Source organism: Elaeis guineensis, chromosome 6 (assembly GCF_000442705.2).
Source record: "Elaeis guineensis isolate ETL-2024a chromosome 6, EG11, whole genome shotgun sequence".
NCBI lineage: Eukaryota > Viridiplantae > Streptophyta > Magnoliopsida > Arecales > Arecaceae > Elaeis > Elaeis guineensis.
This window is the reverse complement of record NC_025998.2, coordinates 123865155-123887847: the sequence shown is the minus strand read 5'-3', so window position 1 is coordinate 123887847 and position 22693 is coordinate 123865155. Positions and strand designations below refer to the sequence as shown.

General features: G+C 36.2%; 1 pseudogene; it reads left to right on the top strand.

Annotated features, from left to right (window-relative positions):
- The first annotated feature begins 15021 nt into the window (after positions 1-15021).
- Positions 15022-19232, top strand: LOC140858836 (uncharacterized; annotated as a pseudogene).
- Positions 19233-22693: the final 3461 nt, after the last annotated feature.

Here is a 22693-nt window from a genome sequence, read left to right as displayed (position 1 = left end):
CAGATCGACGGAAAGAAGAACATAGCCGACCCTTCACTAAAGCTCTCGGGATCAAAGAGTTCGATGATTATAAATGGAAGATGAGTATAAGATACTGTCTCAATTGGCTTTAGTTCAAGTAGTTGTTGGAAAATATATTCTAAAGCCAATCGTTTGGATAATTGTGCTCATTCTGTAATATGTATATAAATTATTAATTAATAAATAAAAATTATTTTGATATCATTCATCATAAAGTTACATCTTTCTTGCTAGAACACTTATATTGTGATGAAGTCCTTAGAACTATGAAGTAATCGATAAAAGAGGATTTATCATATAGTTCTTAAATATGTTCACGACCAAATGATACGTCATTAAAGAATGATGATGTTTATCGAGTGAAGATCGTTGTATGCCATATGGATTGGTTGTCCTCTTAATCAAGGAGTGTAGAGACACTGGTATGGCATACAGGTGAGATGTAGGAGTACATCGTCACTAAATAAGTGACTCACCTGCTAAGTACTCTGCTATCAAGAGTAGCTCACGAAGCATATGGACATAAGTATCTCTCAGATCTGAGATCACCATAGTGACTTGTAAGCAACTCACTATGCTTTGGTGTCGGACTACCTGTATTTCTAATATAGTGACGGAAGATTACTGGGTACAGTCAAGTACTTGCAAAGTCCGTGTGTGGATCAAGATGAAATTGACCCCTCCAGATTATAGAAGTTGATGTATCACTATATTTAAATTTAATAAAATCTTGATCAAGATAATCCATGTGATAGATTTGAAAGTTTGGAATATAATGTGGATGATCCTTCAGGGTTGACAGTTTAACCCTAGACCATCCTAGAGCATTCAGAGTCAAAGAGATAAATTATGCGATAACTATATGCATAGGTTCTTGAATATTACCTTACGATAATTCAACCTATCCAGACGTCGAAAACCATTACTAGATGGTAACTTCGATTAGTACAGAAAATGATTCCCATGCTATCGGCTTAGTGTTCGAACCTATGGAGTCACGCACAAAGTCAAGAGATATAGAAAAGAATTGACCTAAGTCTATATATTTAATTTGAAAGTATGTGACTTGATTGAATAAATAGATTAACTTAATTGAGAATTAAGTTATGGATCATACGGGATTGAACAGTTGATTATGTCTAGCTAGCACTAGACATGAGGTTCAGGTGCAATTTCGAGGATAAATGAGATTTGATCTTTGAAGGAGTCTATGAGAGATTGAATTTAAGTACTAATTAATTTTAAATTAGATTTAATTAGGTTTATAAATTCAAGTTAGACTTGATCCTAAATCCTAAGTAGTTTGGGATTGACAGTCTATTCGAAATTGGTTCGAATCAAATTTGAATTGAATTCGAATTTATCCATATTTGGATTAGATCCTTAGAGTTTACTTTTACTGAAACTCTCTCTCCTCATGGCCGATCAAGCAGTGATGGGGTGCTGGTTGTTACCGTCCCACCCTTAGGTACAGGCGTGGGTGCATGAGAGCGTCTAGTTAGGTGCTAATCCTTTCTCCTTTAGGACTCCTTTTTTGATAAGATATGGATTAATTCAAAGCTCGTTTGAATTAAGAATCCAAATCTTATGGATCATGAAAAATTATCTATAAATAGAGAGGATCTCTAACTATCATGGTATAACAATTAAATTGTGTGCTAAGGTAAGAAAGAGAGAAAGAGGAGGCATGAAGAAGAGTGGGCATCCCTTGGCGTGTTCCACCCTTGGCATCCCATCTTCCCTTAGCATGAAAAGTTCTTGGGCATCCTCTTACTGGTGTGAGGCATCACACCAAGAGCCTCTCTCCCCTCCCTTGGTGCCTTGTGAAGGTGCTTCAATCCGAGGCTTCATCTCACTTTTCTGTGAAGTTTGACGTGCGCGTGAAGTAAAGGGTTTGTAGATTCAAACCTATGTGAGACTTTGGATTCAGAATCTTTAAAATTTGATTCAAATTTTTCCTGCATGTCAGATAAAAATTTGATCTTTATCAAGTTGTTATAAAAAATTTTTAGATGCACTCTGGCTATTCGCTATATTTCCTCAAAGAAATAGAATTTTTTTTCTTCATCATGTTGATTGATCTTGATTTAATCTGTATTTTATAATCCCTTGGTTGAGTCACTTAGATCAGACCCTTGGCTAGGAGATCTTGAATTATCAGATGTCCGAATAGCCTGATGGACCAACCATTCAATCTACAATTTTCTTTTCTTATGACTACAATAAAAATGGCCATTAGTGGCATTTTTAAGTATCATTATAAGTCAAAAAGAATGGCACAAATATTTTTATCGATATTTTTATGATATTTTTTTTATATACCATCTTAAGATTTATCAATATTTTTAGAAAAATATCGATAAAAATTTTTATTTTAGCGGCATATATAAGTACCTTTAAAATTTTAATGCCGATATATATCCTAGAATGGGATTTGAACTAATGACCTTTTATTTGAATAGCAAGCTTTTAACCACCAAATAATAACTTATATTATTTATATATAATTATAATTTATTTAACTTATTAACATTTATTCGTGTCATTAAATAAGTAATGTTAAGAATATATATGTATAATAACATATTTTATGAGGTCCGCATGACTAAATCAAGTCCTATATAAAATGTAATAATTTAAAATTTAGCAATAATTTTTTAAAATCTCATAAATTATGATATTATTTATCAGCACATTAATTAAATTTTATAATAGTAATTTTAGCTTTCTGTACTTCAAGTAATATGCCATAAAATATAAATTTATAGTGACATTAAAATAAAATATCACTAATAAAAAAATATTTATTGAAAGATAGTGGCATTTTTACCAAAATATAGCAAAAAAAATAGATTTTAACGATATATAATAAGAAATACCATAAGCAATTTATCATCAAAAATTATTTTTATTATAGTATAATTAAATTTATCAAATAAAAATTAATTATATTTTTAATATATTAAATAGGTTCAATAAATTTATCTAGCAAAGTTTGAAGGGCTACAGAAAAAGTAATCCCGACACTTCTTACTTATTTTCAAATTATCGGATGCTTTTAATGCTTAAGACTTTATAAAACATAAAAAGAATAGTTGACATTGATGATTCTGTATTTTTTTAAATTAAAGATCAAACATATAATATTATTGAAATCATGCATTGTCATGAAAAATATGATTTTATAGATATCCTAGTATTGACTATTTGTTTATGAACTATAAACCCTATATTTATGAATATCTGTATAGTTGTTATGAAAACACTAGTTTCATGATTATTTCACTTTATAGATTATGAACTTTATAAAGTTATTAAGTATCTTTCAATTTATTTATTTATGATGTAAGAATATATATTTTAAAAAAATATTATTTAAGAAGTGACTATAGACTTTCAGATAGCTATGTACGGTTCCACCAGTGGGTTCTAATAGTTAGCATACTGGCCTCACTAGGAGCTTATATTAGCTCAAAATATGACCCTCGTCAGTGGATTATAGTAGCTCAGCACACAATCCTTGTCAGGAGATTATAGTAGTTTAGCATTTGGCCCTTGCCATGGGATTAAAGTGGCTCAGCATATGGACATATGATCTTTGTCAGTGGGTTATAGTAGTTGATATAATTAATTACGATTTTATCACAAATATAAAGTGATCTTAACATTTAATCTGAAAGAATTATTAAAAATTATGATGTGATAAAAAATGACAGATGATTTATTACTTTATCTATAAAGTTAACATGATTTATAAATCTATTTATGCTATATATTGAAAACTATGTTTATATAAATTGTATGATTTATACATATACAAAAGCATCATTGATTTATAATATATTGTTACTATAAAAAATTTCATATTCTAATGATAATCATCTTCTTTAAATAATTTATTGATGCATGTATAAATTTATGCTTGATTCGATAAGATAGTGTACGGTTTACTTACTAAGCTGGTATAACTCATATCTCTTCATTTATTTTTTTCTTTTACAGAAAAATAATGTTAGGAATAATAGAGGATTTAAGTTTAGAGATTTGCGTAGCAAGCTTCAGAATTTTGGAGCTAAAACCTAGTTTATTGGATGATCATGGATTTGTAGATAATTATTTATGAATTATGAGATATGGGTTTGATATTTGATTTTGGATTTAAATGCTTTGAATTTAATCTGAATTTAATTACTTGATGAATGATGAAATTGAATCTTTTATTATATTTTATTTATGATAAATTTTAGCTAACTATGATTGATTGTCTTCATGTTATTGAGATCGGTGCCCTTCGATAGCATGGCTGTGTTATGTTTGGGATATGATATTTTATGGTATCAGAGTAATAAATTTGATCATGGATAGAACTTAAAGTTAAGAAATGAATAATTAGGTCTCATTTAGCTAGATCGTGTTTAATTGAATGGGAGTAAACAAGTTTTCTTAAAGTTTTGTTGCTCATTTAAAAAAGCTAAGGTTGATGGAACTTGGTCTAAAGTATGGTATAGATAATATGAAGATTAAGTATCCTCATTTGTTTGAAAATGAAGGAATGATAAGTTTCGAGGATGAAACTTATTTAAGAGATGGAGAATGAAATAACCCATATTGGTCTAGTTTGCCCAACTGAGCCAATCCCAACCCGACGAACGACAGAGGAAAGAAGTCTCCCCGAAGGAGTCTTCTTCTTTTTCATTTTCATTGGAGAAAATAAAGATCTAAGGCAATTAAAACCCTAGATCTCCTCTATAAAGAGCTCTCACCCCCCCCCCTCCCCATAGGCTCCACCCAAAACAATCGGTCCTCCTCTCTCTTCTTTCTCCCTCTCTTTTTTCTATTGAAGTTATGGACTACCCTCACCGTGTCTACCTAAAATCATCATCGAAGATGTCATCGAAGCTCGAGATAAGTCCCAGCTCTTCTTCCTCTCCTTCTTTCCCTTCTTCCCATGCTATTGTGCACGGCCACCGACCGTCGAGTTCATCGAAAAACCCACAAAGATCGATGCTCTATTTTTTTTTATTTTGGTCGAGCCTTTTTCTCCTTCTTTCGGCCACTGATGCCATCATTCTTGGTGTCACACCTTTGGATCATGACCTTCGACCTTCCTACCATCATATTCTGATAAGATCACGGCCATCGGTGAGTGGCCAATGATCAAAAATCCAAGAAAGGGTTCGGATCCCCAGTTTTCAAATCTTTTCCCATGATTTTCTTGTTGGCTAACCATGTGCCGCCAGCCATACCCCTACCCTACCACCGCCAGCTGCTTGTGTTGCTGCCCATCATCAAGCTTCTGGCAACTAGCCACCACCCCCTTCCATCCTCTATTCAACCAAAGAAAGAAAGAAAGAAGAAAAGGAGAGAAGAAAAGGAAAAAAAAAGGAAAAAGAGAGAGAAGGATTTTTTCTCTGTTCTCCCTGTCTCCTCTCTTATGTCTCTCTCTACCCTCTCTCTTTCTCTCCCTATCTGATCCATGAACCCCACTATAAACTTGAGATGATCTTTTTAAAGAGGCTCAGAATCACTTTGATATCTATATAGTTTGCTGCACCCTATCCCAACCATGTCAAGTACCTTTGAAATTTATTATTGATGAATCCTGTAGATTGATCTTGATCTTGATTTAATCTAGGTTTCATGATTCTTTGATCAGGTCGCTTAAATCTGACCCTCGATTAGGAGACCTTGAATTGCCTCGATGCCCAGATAGCCTGCTGGACCGACCATCCACTCTACAGTTTTCTTTTCTTATAATTGAATTTATTAAATAAAAAATAATTATATTTTAAATATGTTAAATAACTTCGATAAATTCATTTAGCGAAGTTTGAAGAACTAGGATGGAAGAGATAAATAACCTCGACACTTCTTAATTATTTTTGAATTATCAGATACTTTCAATGCTTAAGACTTTATGAAATATAAAAAAATATTTGACATCGATGATTCTATATTTTTTAAAATTGAGGATCAAGCATATGATATTATATAATTATGTATTGTCATGAAAAGTATAGTTTTATAGATATTCTAATGTTAATGGTTTGTTTGTTAACTATAAACCCTATATTTATTAAAATCTATATAGTTGTTATGAAAACACTAATTTCATAATTATTTCACTTTATAGATTATAAACTCTATAAAATTATTACATATCTTTCAACTTATTTATTTATAACGTAGGAATACATATTTTAAAAAAATATAATTTAAGAAGTATGACTATAGACTCTTAGACAATTATGTATGGCCCTGCTAATGGGTTCTAGTAGTTGGCATATGATCCTTGTCAGTAGATTATAGTAGCTCGGCATATGACCCTCGTCAGTGGGTTGTAGTAGCTTGACACACGATCCTCATCAGTAAGTTATAGTAGCTCGACATACGATCCTCACTAGTAAGTCATAGTAGTTCGTCACATGACCCTCACCAGGAGATCATAGTAGCTCAGTACATGACCCTCGCTAGTAGATTACAGTAGATCAATATGCGGCCCTTGCCAGTGGGTTATAGTAGTTGATATGATTGATTACGACCTTGTCATGGGGATAAAGTGACCTTAACATTTGTCTGAGAGAATTATTAAAAATTATGATGTGACAAAATGACAGATGATTCATGACTTTATCTATAAAATTAACATGATTTATGAATTTATTTATATTATGTATTAGAAATTAAGTTTATGTAAATTACATGATTTATGCATATGCAAGACCATCATTGATTTATGATATATTATTACTATGAAAGTTTTATATTCTAATGATAATCATCTTCTATAAATAATTTATTGATGCATGCACAAACTTATGCTTGATTCGATAAAATAGTGTAATGTTTACTTACTAAGCTGGTGTATCTCATATCTTTTCATTTAATTTTTTTCTTTTGTAGAAGAATAAGTTTAGGAACAACAGAGGATCCAGACTTGAAGATCTGTGTGACAAGCTTAAAAATTTTATAACTGAAACTTAGTTTATTGGATGATCATAGATTTGTAGTCAATTACTTATGAATTATGAGACATGAGTTTGATGTTTAATTTTAGATTTAAATGCTCTAAATCAATATTCTTGATTTAATTACTTGATGAATGATGGAATCAAATACTTTATTATATTTTATTTACGATGAATTTTAACTGACTATGATTGATCGGCTTCATATTATCTAAGATGCATCTCTCGATAGTATAGTCATGCTATATACCAGATTTGGGGCGTAATACTTTTTTTTCTTATTTTCTTCTTCTTCTCCTCGTTGGCAAGAGGATGGGTTCTTGGTGTTTTGAACCAAGTCGACGAGAGCTGGTTGCAGTGGTGGCTACCATTTGGAGGACAGCGATAAGAGGCCACCAATAGTGGCAGCATTGACAAGACGGCCAACAACAGAAAGAAAAAAAAAAGAATAAATACAAATAAGAATTTCGGCCGTTGGCTTATTCACATGATTCCTAATGATGTGGCTCCAACCATGGCCAAGAGTAGCAAAGAGGAACAAGTCCCCATCTTTGGTGACAAGCACCAGCAATAAAGAAACTCGAAAAAAGGTGGAAATAATAATAGATTCTTGGATCTAAAAATAGGGGATTGAACAAATCCTTTTATTCTTCAATTTTTTCTGGCGAATTCTCAATTGATGGCAAGGCTTATGATCCAGGAAGTGGAGAGAAGAAGAATGAAAGGTCTTACCTGAGATTCTGGGAAGTGGTTCATTGTGATTTCTGACAGCCACAATGAGTCTAAGCAGTCGGCAAATTAAGAGAGAAACAAAAAAGAAGAAAATGGTGCGGCTTTGGTGGTTTCTGGTGTGGAGGAACTAGGGGTCTTGGGCCTTTAAATAGTAGTGGAGGCTAGGATTTTCTAGCCTCTGGCGGACTTAATGGTGGAGGAGGATATTTGAACGGGGTTATGTCCCGTTGTGGAGCAGGAAATGGGCCTTCAGGTTTTTAGTGGGCCATGAGACCAAGCTAAGGGCTGAGCCTCACACATCAACTTGTGCTTCCACAACATCCTCGCTAAGGAGTCGTTGACCCTCGCAACCATCTAGTCCAACTAACATGCTAGGTTAGCCAGCTTGCCGGTCGCTTGGTTGTTTTCATGAAAAATATGAAGAAGAGGTAGTATAATATATAATTTTTAAAAATATTCATATTTTTATGATTTTAAAAATTATAGAATGTATGAGACTCCTAGGCTAGGTACAAGGGAGTCAAGACGTCTCAATTCGAGTGGCCATGTATTATATAATTTTTTAAGTATTTATATTTATAGTGATATTATATATTTTTAAATTTATATAAGATGGGGGATAATTAGACCATTGATTTGATTGGCTAAACTAGGAGAGATGAGTTGTTGCACAAAGGAGCCATAAACTATGGAGAAAAAGTCTAATCATTTAATATAAAGCCTAAAACCAAATAGCTTAGGCTTTCAATGGATCAGTAGGTTGGTTACGAGGAGACATTCTTTATGCACCATGGGTGGTGTAGAAAATCTGACATAGAGCGCACTATCTTATCTGATTCATCCACATAGCTATTATTTTTCAATGCACATTTAATATCTGTAGTTTTACTTTTTTATTTAAAATTTTGAATGACAAAAATATTTCTACTTTTTAGAAAAAATTATAACATCTTATGTTCATATTATGATATCCTATGTATACAAAATCATAATTTGACGCAGGATGTCATAATATATCATAGGATGTCATAATTTTTTTTTAAAGAGTAGGGATATTTTTATCATTTCAAATTTTTAAATAAAAAAATAAAACTGTAGGTATTAAATACGTATTAAAAAATGATTGGACAAAAATATCTCTCCCATATTATGACATCCTGTGTCATACTATGACATTTTGCATACAGGAGATCATAATTTGATGCAAGATATCATAATATGCCATAGGATGTCATAATTTTTTTAAAAAAAAAAGATATTTTCGTCATTCAAAATTTTAAACGAAAAAATAAAACTACAGACATTAAATGCGCGTTAGAAAGTGATTGGACAAAAATACTCTTTTTATATTATGACATCCTGGGGCTAAATTATGACTTCCTGTGCATGGAAAGTCATAATTTGACTACATCATGTCATAATATACCATAAAATATCATAATTTTTTAAAAAAGAAGGGATATTTTCATTATTCAAAATTTCAAATAAAAAAGTGAAACTATAGCCATTAAATATACGTTGGAAAGTAGTGGCTATGTAGACTAATCGAGCAAGACGGTGCACTCCACGTCGGATTTTCTACACTGCCCATGGTGCATAAAAAATTTCTTTAGTTATAAGTTGGTGAGTTGGCCATGGGTATCAGCATTCATTCTTGACCTCCTAGAAGGCCGTATCAGGTCTTGTAGGCCTTGTGGGTTTGTGGGCTAGTTGGTGAGTTTGGATATGCCAGGCCTTGTGGGCCTTGACAAATGAGATTGCCCTCCCTTGTTAACTTGTAAAAGGGGAAATTCTTTCTACACCATATCTGATATAGAAAAAACACATCATCCCACCTGATTGGACCGTATATCCATCACTTTTACATACACATTTAATGCCTATGATTTAATTTTTTATTTAAAATTTTGAATGATGAAAATACCCTCTCTCTTCTGAAAAAATTATGACATTCTATAGCCATATTATGACATCCTATGATTAAATTATGACTTGCATAAGATGTCATAATTTTTTTTAAAAAAATTATAAAGAGTGAAGGATATTTTTATCATTGAAAAATTTACTAAATTTTTCAATGACAAAAATACCCCTCCATTCTTTATGATATCCTATGGACAAATTATAATATCCTGTGCAAGAAGTCATAATTTGACCATAGGATGTCATAATATGACCACAGAATGTCATAATTTTTCTGAAAAAGAAGAATATTTTTTTCATTCAAAATTTTAAATAAAAAAATAAAACTGTAGATATTAAATATGTATAGAAAAGTAATAGCTATGTGGTCCAATTAGATGGGATGATACATTTTTTCTATTCCGAGCATGGTGTACAAAGAATTTCTCCTTGTAAACGATGTGCGGGGCAGGGCTTAAGAGTCAATGGAGTCCCAGGACAGTTGTTATGATTTGAAAACTCTTATAAAAAAAACAACATCGTCTAAAACTTAGTAAATTATGGCAAATTAATAATTGGATCTTCAAAAAACAATCATCTTAATATCCCATATATAATATTCTCTTTAATATGATATTATATTAAATAAATTATATTATTTAAAATAAACTATAACAGGTCAGAGATAGCCTTATCAGTTTGGAAAACAAGATAGTTGATCCCAACTTTCAGCTTACTCTAAAATGTTTTGCAACTAAACAAAGCTGGCATAAATATCGGACATAGCTTTGCCACCTAACATAACTTTCCTTATTCCCATTTTCAATTGATGCTCGAACCAGACGGTACTGGGAGTCCAATATGGGAGAAATGTATGACAGATGATAGGGTCCTCTTGGACGAAAGAGTATCCTGAGAGCAGGATCTTACCTCCAATGTCTTATGAGTAGGGGGAGAGTTATGTTATAAAGATAGTATTTAGGATAGAAAAGAGAGGGTTGGAGTATATTTGGTTGGAGAGAGTTGAACTCTATAATTGAAATGGGGATATGTGGTTTTTATTTCGATCGGCTTCATTTTTATTTTGACTATAGAACAAATAGAAATTATACTCTAATCTTCCTAAATTTAATTTCTACTATTTTCTAATATTCAAATTTCATTTCGATTTCGGTCATGAACCAAATACATTAGTAGATATGATCATATTTTGATTTTCATTCCTATTTATTTTAATTCGAATCGCAAAGCACATGCATACTTGATTTATGCAGATCGTAGCCGAGATGTGATGGGCTTCACAGTTGAATATTTTAAAATTTTTCATAAATTCTTCAATTTTCTAGGAACAACCACTCCTGATGAACCCTCAGATAGCGTTTGGTTGCCCAATTTAAGGTGGAATAAGAGGTTATTCCGCCTTATTCCCCCAAACACCATCAAATCTGATGGTAGGCCATCCTGGTTTACTAATTTCAATCGATCGTCCTTAACCCTCGAATACAAATTCCATGGTGGATAGTGGAATTGGGTATTCTATGGTCTTTTGTTCTCGGGATAGCCATGTCATTTATGAAAAATAAAAAGGAGGAGGTGGGGGGGTGAAACCCTATCTACTCAACTATTTTTGCTCCTTTGTCTTCATGCCGCGACCATTGCTCGTGCCCTTTCATCTTCTCAGTTGGTCGATCTCCATCCGCAACCCTCCTCCCCTCCATCATTTGCTGCCTCTGTCCTTTTCTCATTCTGCTCCACTCCGATGATCCTTCTATTTTGCTACTACAACCTTCGGTGTAGCATTCATGTCCTTCTTGCTTGATTGTACTATTTTATTGTGAGTAGATGCTGCTTTATGTCTGTTAATAAGACTTATAAATGTTGCCCTATATTTTCCTTCTTGATTTTTTTGGAATGTTGCTGTCATTTTTTTTTTTTTTTTGTACTATCCTCTTCTTGCACAGTATTCGTTCCTTCTTTAATATGTTGTATACTAAGTTATGTTTTATTTTTCCAAGCCATTTTTTCTCCTGTGAGAGCCAATGTGACATTTTCCCATGAGGGCTCCTGTGGTAGCATCATGTTCCCTCTTTGCTTTTATTTCTTTCTTGACTTTGAACTTGTGTTATGTACCTATTTTTTCATCTATATTAACTTTTATACTACTTTCTTTTTATTTTATTTTGGTAATGATGATAGGCTGTCTTAAGATTAAATATGACTGGGACACAAGGTTTAACTATATCATTAGTTTTTATATCTTGTAGCCGTGATGCTCCAATAACATTAACTTCGCATGTCCTGAGCCACCTTCTAATATTTTTTTTATATTTATAAATATTTATTATTTATCTTATATGTTGAGTGGATGTCTGACCAGGATACCACCTCTCAAGACCTTTTCAGTACCGCGCGATGCAGCAGGAAGAAAGAAGAAACAAAACAAAGCAATCAAAATACGTGGATCGGTCACAAAAGGGCTCGCCTCCACGAGGCATGCAAACTTCACTATAAAAAAAAAATTACAAGAGGAGATCTCACCCTCAACCCTCGTACACTCAATTTCTCTCTCACTTGAAATTCTCCTCACAAAACTCTCTCTCTTGAAAGTCCCCCTGAACCCCTGAAGCGACCGATGATCGGCATCCACTGTCCAAGAGCCTCCTGCACCTTCTCTCTCAGCGCTTCCGTCTCTCTTTCTTTTCTCGATTTCCGTATAACTCCGTACGTGCGTCCTCCGACAAAACCAGACCACACACCTCCTTCTTCACTGTTCAGGCCCTTTTATAGAGCTAAAACTCAATTAGATTAGGTTTAAGAGTCCTAATCAAACCAAATTAAGGACCTGGACCATTGGATCGAGAACCAAATCAACCCACACCCTCCAATCACACTCCGATCCATGGAATAGTACCATGGACCATGAGAAACGCGCTCCGTCGGTCCGCCGCCAGCCGTCGGCAGTCCTCTATCACCTCGGATCTCGTACCGACTTCAAAAGCTCGTATCTCCTCCATCCGAGCTCCGTTTGGGATGATTTTGGTCTCGTTGGACTTCATTTTTCACTGCGAACCTCGCTGTAGGCTCAATATGGGTTGAATCTCAAGACATCAAATTCTAACAATCTCCACCTCGATTTGATATTCGGCCTCCTCCAAACTTCGAGAGCTTATGGATCTTCTCTCTCCCATGCCCTAGGGCAATCGCCTGCTGATCATGGATGGGCAAACATGGGAGTCAAACCAGACTGCTCGATCCCATCTCCGTCGTATGCTGTGCTCCTCCTGACCTAAGACCTACTCGGGGTATTGTCCTGTGGTAATATGAATCTCACCTTGTGACGTCACCTCTCGTCCTCCCAAGTCTCCTGTCTCGTGTCTGATCCGCCTCCTGGAGCTCCATCTCGCTCTGAGCTCCATCTGGCTCCCGAAGCTCCACCTCGCACTAGGCTTCCTGCCAGATAATAATGTCCTATGCTTTCCTTCTTTTCCTCCAGCACAATCCTATCGCCGCGTAGCACCCTCAGGATTTCTCCATCAGCTACCGTCCTGTAGTCTCTCGAATTCAGTCTGCTAAGTAAGATAAAATTCTGCCTGAAATTGGATATGTATCGGACCTCCCCCAATCTCCTCACTACACCATCATGTGTCCTCCAGCTGACCATCTCGATGCCTCTGATCACACAGCTCGATCTATCCGGTAGATATACAGTGCCCTCACTGTTCTCTAGGGAGTCAAACTACTCTTCTCTACAACATACATGATAGGGACATGCAGAATCTAATATCCACTGCTGGAAAGAAGTAGATACCTCATCAGATATCTCTAGGACATCTCCATCTGATTCGCTGCCGGCCATCGCTACAGCAGCCACCATTCGATTTTTGAGTTGAGGACAATCTCTGGCTAGATGCCCCAACTCCTCACATCGGTAACACCTGATTTTGCTCAAGTCCCTCCTGGACTTGGATCGCCCTCGTTGCGATCTTCTGTCGCTCCATCTACCACCTCCTGCTCCTCCAAAAACCACCAAAGCTGAGCTACCACCACTTGAGCTCGAAGCTGGATTCTCCCTCCTGAGAACCTCGTTCTGGAGTATCACCACGGTGACCTCATCCATCTTGATGGCGCTCTTCCCCACTAGAAGAGCAGTCATCAAGGACTCGTACGAAAGGGGAACGACGCCAGCAAAACCAATGCCCTGGTCTTCTCCTCAACATTCTCGCCAACGCTGAGGAGGTCGGTGAGGATCTTCTGGAAGTGGCACAGATGCTCCTGCACATTCTATCCCTCAGTCATCCACAGTTGGTAGAACTGCCTTCAGAGGAAAAGAGTGTTGATGAGAGACTTCACCATGTACAACTCCTCGAGGTTCGATCACAGCACCGTCGAAAAAGTCTCGCTCAGCACATGGATCACCATCTCATCCGCTAGGTACATGCAGATGGTACTCACCGCCTGCATCTGTAGCCGTTTTCAATCCCGCACCTCCATGGTGGTCGGCTTCTCATCGCACAAGAGAGCATCGATCAACCCCTGTTGGATGAGCACGTCCTTCACCCTTGCCTGCCATAAGGAGAAATTGCTCTTATCATCAAATTTATTGATCCCCATCTTGATTGATCATGTCTTCTCCATCTTCAGTCTTGCTCACCACCGCTGCAATCTGCGTCCTTGTACCGTCTTGCTCTGATATCACTTGTTGCATGGATGTCTGGCTAGGACACCACCTTCCAAGATCTTTTCAGTACCACGCGATGCAGTAGGAAGAAAGAAGAAACAAAACAAAGTAATCAAAATACGTGGATCAGCCATAAAAAGGCTTGCCTCCACGGGATATGCAAACTTCACTATAAAAAAAAAATTTTACAAGAGGAGATCTCACCCTCAACCCTCATACACCCAATTTCTCTCTCATCTGAAGTTCTTCTCACAAAAACTCTCTCTCTTGGAAGACCCCTTTGAACCTCTGAAGCGACTGACATCCACTGTCCAGGAGCCTCCTGCTCCTTCTCTCTCAGCACTTCCACCTCTCTTTCTTCTCTCGGGTTCTGTACGATTCCGTACGCGCGTCCTCCGACAAAACCAGACCACACACCTCCTTCTTCACTGTTCAAGCCCTTTTATAGGGCTAAAACTCAATTAGATTAGGTTTAAGAGTCCTAATCAAATCCAATTAAGAACCTGGATCGTTGGATCGAGAACCAGATCAACCCATGCCCTCCGATCATGCTTCCATTCACGGAATAGTACCATGGACCGCGCGAAACGCATGGAAAATGCCCACGCGATCCATAGGCCCAGCCTTGGACCGCCCGGTCCATGATGGACTGGGGTACAGGCCCAAGTAGGGCACCTGGGCCTGGGCCGTTCTGCGCGCGCGGGCCTGGGCCGCGCTCGCATGCGGGCCCGCGTGCGGGCCCACGCACGTTTGGACCGCACGCTCGCTTGGGCCGCGCGCTCGCCTGGGCCGTGCGCCTGCCTGGGCCGCCCACCTGCCTGGGCCGTGCGTCTAGGTCGTGCATCCCACACGTTGGCCCCGCTTGGGCCACGCGCCACCGCCTATGGCCACGCCGCCGCTGCTCCACCGGCGGTCCTCCGCCGCCTCGGATCTCGTACAGACTTCAAAAGCTTGTATCTCCTCCATCCGAGCTTCGTTTTGGGTGATCTTAGTCTCGTTGGACTCCATTTTTTGTCACGAACCTTGGTATAGGCTCAATATGGGCTGAATCTCTAGATGTCAAATCCTAACATTATACAATCAAATTATAAATACTAAGTAGTGCAGCCCATTTTATGCTAGCAATTGATTGTCTCATATTTTTTGGTATCTTTCTTTTATTCTGTTTTGGTAATAATGATGGGCTGCCTTAAGATTGAGCATGGCTGGGAGACATGGTCCATCTATATTATTAGTTTTTGTATTTTATAGCCACGATGCTCCAATGATATTAACTTCACGTATCCCGAGCCACCTTCTAATATTTTTCTTATACTTATAAATATTTATTATTTATCTTATATAATCAAATTACACATGCTAAGTAGTGCAGCCCATTTTATGCTAGCAATTGATTGTCTCATATTTTTTGGTATCTTTCTTTTATTTTTTTCGGCAATGATGATGGGCTACCTTAAGATTGAGCATGGCTGGGAGACAAGGTCCATTTATGTCAATAGTTTTGGTAGCTTGTAGCTGCGATGCTCCAATAACATTAATTTTGCATGTCCTGAGCCACCTTCTAATATTTTTCTTATGCTTATAAATGTTTATTATTTATCTTATGCTATGAATTTATTGAGGCATATTTTTTGATATTTTTATATTTGACGTCTTTTTTTTATATAATGAGTTATGTTTTATTATTTAACTGCCCTTTTATTCTTGCCATTAGGCAGCCCTAAATTGCAATCAATTGTATCTTAATCTTATATTTCTGAAGTTTGAGTTAACATGTAGTTAACATGTCGAAAGCCCATACGTCCGACAACTCTAAATGTGGGAGTGTAGTACCATCACATAGGAGGGCTTCTAATTAGATTGACGCCCTTGATCTGCTCATGCTTGCCTTGATGAGGTAAGAAGATGACCAAGGCAATTGTCAAAATGGTACCTTCTCCTAAAAAATATGAAAGAAGATGACGAATATATTTAACAAGCAAACGAGGAAGATCTTCACCTATAGAAATCTCAAGAATTGATTGAAGGTCCTGATGAAGACCTTCAACCTGTATTATAATTTAGTAAATCAATCTAGATGGGGATGGGACTCTGTGCTCAAAGTTCCTATCCCTAGGGATGAACAAATGTGGGAAGAGGTGATCTCGGTGAGTGTTGGATAGTTGTTAATATCATAGCTAGCAAGAATATCAGCATATGACCATACTTATTTATTTGTATTCATAACAGGTAAATATGGAGTATACTCGCATTAAGGGTAAGCCCTTCCCTATCTATAATGACATTGGTATCCTTTTCTCAAAGAACACAGCCACTGGTAGGCATGGAGACACATCTGCTCTTCTTGAGGGAGATTTTAACAATGAGTACTCTGAGGATGAGGCAAATCGGATTGATGTAGAGTTCTTGAGTGCTAGGAATGGGCAACCTTCACAACCTAGTGGTCGAGTATTTGACTTGTCTTTTGAACAGAGTATGTCTGATGTACCCCCAGCCCAACTACCTATGCTTTGACACTATCCATCGATTGTTTTTCAGATCCATGTCTATCCTCCTCCATCGGAAAGAGGTCTAGGTCAAGCTCCATGACTCATATGGCACATAGGACTAGAATGAATACTGATGCAACTGATGCTCTCCCAGATCTGGTGGATCAAGGGAGAAAAAGATTAAAAATTACCAATGAGATTCTTAAGAGAGATAAGCTTGCTAGGCCTACACTGTATTCTATTGATGAGTGCATGGCGAAGCTAGAGAAGCTTTCTAGTCTTATGCCTGAATGCATCTTTGTTGCAGGAAAGGTATTTAAAAATGAGATGAATCGATGGTTCTTCATGCATTACGAGGGGCCATTATTGGAAGCTTGGCTTCAGAGACAAATAGCTGACTTCTACCATATCCTACCACTTATGGCAACCCCATCCAGATCATATATATTTTTCAAAAATATCCCTAATATTTTCATGCCTTCTCCCATACATGGTGTGAATCAAGGTAGTCATAATCCTTTCATGGAACAGTCCTTCAGGACTAGCACTTATGGTAGCCTTTCTTAAGGTAGTACTCAGCCTTCTCATACTTTTATAAGTGCCTCCTCGCAAGATGGCCCCCAGACATTCATTCCAAGTTCAGCTATACCTCCAACCCAGCCTGATAACTTTTAAAGCCATGGCTAATCTACATTTGTTATTTTTAAGGAGTCCATTTTGATGTACTTGTACTCTATGTTTTATAGTGTCCCTATAAATATTTTGAGAATTATACTTTATATTTAATCTCTATAAAGGAGATAGGTATTTGAGGCAGCCCTATTTTGGTTGTATATGTGAACACCTTTGTTACCTTATTGGGATGTACCTGTATACAATTTATATTATGAAGTAATGATATACCTTCTGACAGCCTTATGAAGGTTGCATGTTCTGTGTTTGTAATTTTTCCTGTCTATGTAATTTCTTGCTTCCTTGCTACTGGTATTAATTTTCTTAATCAGATTGTAGGTCTATTGAGTTGATTGCATAGGTGTAATCATGATTTATTGTACTTTTTTTTAGATGGATACGTTGTGTGAGCTGACGAACTTTTTGATTGACGAGGATAATTATATGTCTGATGTGATAACCACACTCTTAAGTAGTGAAATCATTCATGTCGAGGATTGTAGCATGGTTTTGAAGATGCCTTGTCAGACTCGTCCTTTCTCTGATCATGATCTCATAACAGACATGCTGAGTGGCCATCTAGATAGGGGTTATGATTACTTTAGAATGACAAACATAATATTTCTCTAGCTAGAACAGTTGCTTGTGTCAAATGGCCTATTAGCTAGCACCCGCCATTTGACGGCGCAGGAGCAATTAGCCTATTTTCTATCCTACATAGATCATGGTTTCACGAATAAAATTTTAGCTGAAACTTTCCAGCACTCAGAAGAGATGATTTCACGGTACTTTAACAATGTACTGAAAGCCATGTGTTCATTGAAGTAGGAGTTTATAGTTCAACCCGATGAAGATATAGGTGTGCACCCACGCATCCGTGAAAACAACTTATTCCATCCTTACTTCATTGTACCTCTGAACTTTTCTATGCTTGTTCATTAATTTTCATCTCATAGTTGATGTCTCTAACAAACCTAGATCGTATTACAGAATACTATCGATATGGTTGATGGTACGTACGTACTTGTACTGATCAATAAGAGTAAACAACCCAGCTTTCGCAATCGAAAGGACACTATTTTTCAAAACGTTATGACTGCAGCTCCATTCGATCACTCATTCCTTTTTGTTTGTACTGGATGGGAGGAATCCACAGCCGATATAAGAGTTCTCCATTGGTGTGTCGAGTTGGAGGGGTTCAAAGTGCTGGAAGGTATCCATATTATCTTAATTTTAGGATTTCAAATGTTCTATTCATTTTTAAGTCATTTTCACTTTGCATGATAGGATACAGAAAAATATTATCTTGTTGACTTAAGATACGCCAACACAGACAAGTTTCTTGCCCCTTATTGGGGTAACAGGTATCACCTAAGTAGCTTCAATAATCCTCGGACACGGCGATATTTTAATTCTCATTATCTATACAATTATCGATATGCACAATTGTAGAATTGTGTAGAGAAGGCCTTTGGTATTCTGAAGAAGCGGTTTAAAATTTTGAGAAGTCCCATCTTGTACCCCTTCAAGGTGCAGAAGCATATTGTTATGACTTGTTGCATCATTCACAACTTCATAAGATGCAACAAAGACAATGATAAATATTTCAACATATCATTGGAACCCTTACCTATGCACCTGGAGGAGGACGACATCGACCCCTTTTTGATTGTAGGAGATGATGAAACATATAGAGGCGAAGAACTGCGTAGTTCGATAACTAATAAGCTATGGGTTGCTCATAACCAGTGGAGTACATTTCCTGATTAGGGCCATATAACGAAGTTCATGTGTATACTAATTGTAGCATAGTTTATGTTATTATGTATAATTCTTTTGGTACTTGATTGCACATAAATATAAAAAATCGAGGGGGCATTCAGTGAGTTGTAGTGATGTACTAGAAAAGATTCTATATAATTTTTGAAGGACGTATATGAGAGATTTATGACTCCTAGGTTGAGTGTCCGTCAGAGATCTCTGGGTATAAACATGTCGTATACAAGAAGTATCTGACCAAAGACGAGACCATTGCTGTACTTAATAGCTATCTACAATCTTTCAATAATTCCTCTCGCAAACACATGCATGCCAATACGTTTAAAAAGGATAAAAATCTTGTTGGCAGCCCCATAAATCTATGTGCACGTGATGGTACTCTGCTTCTGGTTGTAGTTGCCTTTGTTGTAGACTTTTTTTTGGGGCTTGTGGTTGGACATCTTTAATTTATCTTATGTTGGATATCTTTGATATTCGATGCCCTCTTTGTGGGCTTTTACTCAAAGTATTCTATACTTTATTATGATATTTTTGGATTGTGATTTTTTTCAAAATTAATGATATATTTACACTTTAACTTGTTGGCAATGGGATGTAGTATTTTGATCTAGTATTGTGGTATTGTGGTTTTTGGCAGCCCCTTATGTGCTTTATCTTTTGCTTCATACAAAAGATATATACCTACTTACACGGACGATGATGTATCTTTTTATCCCAGATGATGTGCTTGTGCAATTACATACTGATGGAAATGATCCCTGCAAAGGCTCAGGTAAGTCATTCTGCTTATGTTAACTGGCATATTTATATTTCAGTTGATTTGAGACTTTATGATCTGCTGTGCCTTCTTTTCCATTTGGTACATTTATACTTCAGCTGGCTAAGCAGCTTAGACCAAGTTGCTTATGCTTTCTGGTTCTCAGATAAGATTTTAACTGATGGGTTATGTTACTCTACTATTTCTTTCCATCTGTTATGGGCTGTTCTTTGGCAGTTTATTTTCTTTCCATATGATGTGAGCCCTATGGTTGATACTGATGGAAGTTGGTCCTTGAAATCAAGGGTTTGATTTTCCTTAATCTGATGATGGTTTAATTGATTGGTTATGTAGGTCTACTACTTCTAACCATTTGTTATGGGCTGTTTCTTGGTATTTTATATTCCTCCTATATGATATTTTTGGATTACAGTTTTTGGCAAACTGATGATATATTTTCACTTACATTGTTGGTAGCCTGATGAAGCGTTGGCTTTATATTGTGTAGGGATTGCTTTTATCCTTAATATGTTTAATGCTGTCTTATCCTTTGGCTGCTATTGGGATTTAACTTGTTGGCAGTCCATTCTTTGCTATATTTGTAGTGGTTGGCAGCCCCTTATCAATTTATTTATGCAGCCTCTTACCCATATGATGTTCTTACCAATGGGTGTGGTATAGATAGGCAATTATTATGCATCGGGTATAGCATTTATCCTATTTCTTGTTTATGCAGATGGACCTACTATTCTTATTTTCTCCCAAATGATGTTTTATTTCCATTACAAGTAGTTGATGGGAAGGGTCCAGTTTATGTTTGCTTTTGTGCCGGCCTCTTTTTTCTGATGCAGCATTGTTTTTGGTTATCTAGTTGTCCAACAGATTGGGACTCATTGTAACCCATATAATGCTTGTACTGATGGGATTGACATTGATTGTCTCATATTACGCAGACGAGGCATATATCTTGTAGTCCTAATTATTTATACGGATCTACTTGCTTTTTTCTAATTATTCCAAATTATTGTTTCAGATCAATTATTTATCTCAGATGGGGTGGGTATCATTAGTTATTACTGTCTTTATTTCAACCCAAACGATGGTTCATTGTATCATATGACATTTGATGGGAAGGTCCCTATTATTGTTATTATTATTATTTCATAGCTTGAGCCCTTATGATCAAATGTCAGTTGCATATGTTGGAGATGTATATTAAATTTCTGGAACTCTTGTGAACTTCTATATTTTTCAAATAACAAGAGAAAGAGAATATAGGCTTTATATTTGTAGGTTTTTCAAATTTTTAGAATTCTTGCAAACTCTTCTAAACTCTTGGGAATTTCTATGTAGTGTTTCACCTTGGCTCAATTTTGCACTTGATAACTTTTGGTGCTTTTTGGTTCTTTAATGCTTGTCCAACTAATGTTCAGTCTCTTGGATGACTTTGAAAGAAAAGGATATTAGCATTTGTTAATCATTACTGATGTTCACATGGATTCTTGCTGTTGGTGGCATTGCTTTATTTTATTGATGGAATAGTTTTGTTGGTGGCATGGTATAAGGGTTCTTGGCGGCATTATCTGTTACCACTTATTTATTACATCATTTATTGAATAGTTGGATAGAAAGTATGTATTTTCTCTTCTACCGGTTGCAGCAATCATCCTATTGTACACCTGGAATGTTACTAATAGTGCAATGTGGAATTTGTTGTATATTTTACAGTTATAGTTAGAATGTTTTCAAAGTTTGGTGCTTTCATTTTTGCAGCCTGATCTGATGTCCATGAGATTGTTTTTAACTATAATCTGTAGATGTAGAAAATGGGAGAAGTTTCAAATGAGCAGAAGCAGCATTTCACCATCATTATAGGGGTATTTACTAAACTATCCAAGGGGTTATTTATTGAGTAGGTTATCTCTCAACTGTTTCTTGGCCATTTGGAGACCTCAAGAGAAATTTGATAGAAATTTTTTTCTATTGCCTTTCTATCAAAAATAATCAATTTTCTATTTTTATATATTAAATTTGGTCAAGAGTATTTTTAAATTTTTTGAAAAATTCATCATCTATTCCTCATGGAAAAGAGGCTTATTCCTAAATCAACTAAACAGCAATTGGAATAACACTGCATTAATTGTACTAGAATATCAGATTTTCAATCAAATAAAAATCTGGAATAATAAAGATGAATAATAATTTTTTAAAAATTTATATTTTTGTTTCAGAAATAAATTTGAGTATCCAAATGCTAGAATTCAAACTTGCCGTTGATCGAGATTTCTCTTCGGACCTTCTGGCTTCCTAAGGGATTTATCCGAGAAAGAAATGCTAAGGGCTCAAGGAATCCTTTTAATCGTTCCCCTACTCTTTATCTCAAGAGCTCCACGGTAATTTCTTGCCCCTCGTGGTGCCGAATAATATAGTAGGCTATACGCAAAAAAAAAAAAAAAAAAATGGTAGGAAAAAGATGGACTACCCTCTCTTTAAGTTTTTATCCTCCACTATGAGTCCTCTAGAGTAACCAATCCTTTCAAGAATAGCGAAAAGTAAGAAGACAGCCATGCAATCCAAAATCCAATGGCTCCAGCCTCGATCTCTTTCCCCTCTTCACGCTTTCACATTGGCTTTTTAACTTTTTTTTCTTGCCCAAAAAAAAAACTGGGCGGAGAGTGGGGGTAAATCACTCGCC